This window comes from Vulpes vulpes, chromosome 13 (assembly GCF_048418805.1).
Source record: "Vulpes vulpes isolate BD-2025 chromosome 13, VulVul3, whole genome shotgun sequence".
NCBI classification, from domain to species: Eukaryota; Metazoa; Chordata; class Mammalia; order Carnivora; family Canidae; genus Vulpes; species Vulpes vulpes.
Window position 1 is genome coordinate 137,137,137 of NC_132792.1, and position 2,020 is coordinate 137,139,156.

Here is a 2,020-nt window from a genome sequence, read left to right on the forward strand (position 1 = left end):
CTGTCAGTGCATATGTAGGAATAAGAGAAAGGTCACACTAGATCACAATCCTGCAAGCAGTTTGTTTTAACTATAAGAAGGGTTTGTAAGCCCTGTTACTGCTTCAAATTAATTACATCCTTTTTTCCCAAAATAGCTAAAGAATTTTATATTAATTCCTTTTGTATTCAAGTGAATTTTAAATGGTTTTATCCTGAAAATTGCCAATATCTATGGGATAACTGGAGGCAGCTTATTGGTCACAAACTAAGGTTGGGATTTTTATTTTAGATGTTCCCCATTGAAGGGTCACAAAATCATTTGAATGATGACTGCATAAATCATAAATACCTAGTTCTTAAGTTGTGCCATTCTTCAATTCTTTGTTTCTTTCTAATCCTGCCATCTTTTTAAAAAATTGAAATATAAAAAAAAAAAAAATTGAAATATAGCTGACATACAGCTTTACATTTGTTTCTGGTATATAACATAGTGATTTAACAACTCTGTATGCTTTGCTATGTTCACCTCAAGTATAGCTACCATCTGTCACATATACAACTAATACCATTGACTATATTGGCTATGCTGTGCCTTTCATCCCCATGACTTACTTATTCCATAATAGGAAGCCTATACCTTTCACCCATTTTGCCCTCCCCCCCACCTCCTCTTTGGCAACCATCAGTTTGTTCTTTGTATTTATGGATCTATTTCTGCCGTGTTATCTTTAATTAAGTACAAAGACCCTTCAGCTCACATCACATGGAGATCATTTCACCTACTGTTCTATTTGGCTGCCAGTCTTTTGTTTCTCCTTCAGCAATGGGAGATGGATTCCTTTTTCTCAGGGAAGAGATCCTTGTTTTTTTGCCTTTGCCAATAATAAAAATGTTGAGGTGAGGGGCAGAGCTGTTGCCTTTGGCATCTTTCACATGAACTATATCAAAAGAACCAGGATGGGGGCACCTGGGTGGCTCATTCCATTAAGGGGCCAGTGGATAATTTGCATGGGACTCTCTCACCCCCTCTCCCCCTGCCCCTGCTCTCTCTCTGTCTAAAATAACTAAATAAATCTTTAAAAATATAAGAATAACCAGGATATCTCTTTTGGTTGATGGTCATACCAACTCTTTCTATGTTAGCACCTCTGGTCACTATATACAGGTGACCAGTGTCAAACTTGATGAAATCAGTAATCTTGCCAATCTCCAAATCAACCTGAATGGTTTCATTTACCTTGATGAGGGATCAGGATGACAGCTGGTGTGAGCATCATAGGGTACCAGAAAAGGGATTCATTTTGTGTCCTAAAAGACCTTTCTCACTTTGCCAATTTGTACATGGCATCATAGAGTATAATATAATGAACAGCAAAGGGCCTTTGGTGTCATAGATGAGATAGAAATTCTCTTCAGTGTTGTCAATGCCGATAGCCTCTACTAAACCAGTAGGGAAGGTTATATCAGTTTGGACCTTGCCATCAATTTTACTGGACTGCTGAATGCAGATCTTTATTTCATCTCTTATCTGAGCATACTTAAGTGTGTTCCTTAGAAAACAATGAGGAGAAGACATTCTCTCAGCTGGGGACTGATAGATGGATAAGGAGCAAACACACTAGTCAGATTATTAGCATCTACTGCTTTAGAACTGATACACACTTCAGATTCTTCTTTGGATCATGAGCCATGGCTGTGCTAGTCATGAAATGAGCATTCTTCAGTTCTTAGCTTGTGTACATTTTCTTTTAGTTCAACTTGGTTCTTAAATTACTTTGTTTTCTCAAAATGGTAAAAAGGGAAAAAATAATTCCTGATCATTAAGATTCTTTCAAGATGGAAAATTCAAGAATTCTGAGTGTCTAAAAGTATAACCAGAAAAACAAGTATAATATAAATGCAAACTTTTATTCCTTTATTCATCCTTTTAGTTCATTCATAATGTGATCAGTTTTTTTTGAGAACCTTCCACATACCAGGATATTTGGTAGGCTCTGGATAAAATGTGGTCTCTTGGAACTTGCACGTTATTACAGTGC

General features: G+C 36.7%; 1 pseudogene; it reads right to left on the reverse strand.

Annotated features, from left to right (window-relative positions):
• Positions 1–760: 760 nt before the first annotated feature.
• On the reverse strand, positions 761–1,672 carry LOC112921726 (small ribosomal subunit protein eS4-like; annotated as a pseudogene).
• Between the last annotated feature and the right edge of the window lie 348 nt (positions 1,673–2,020).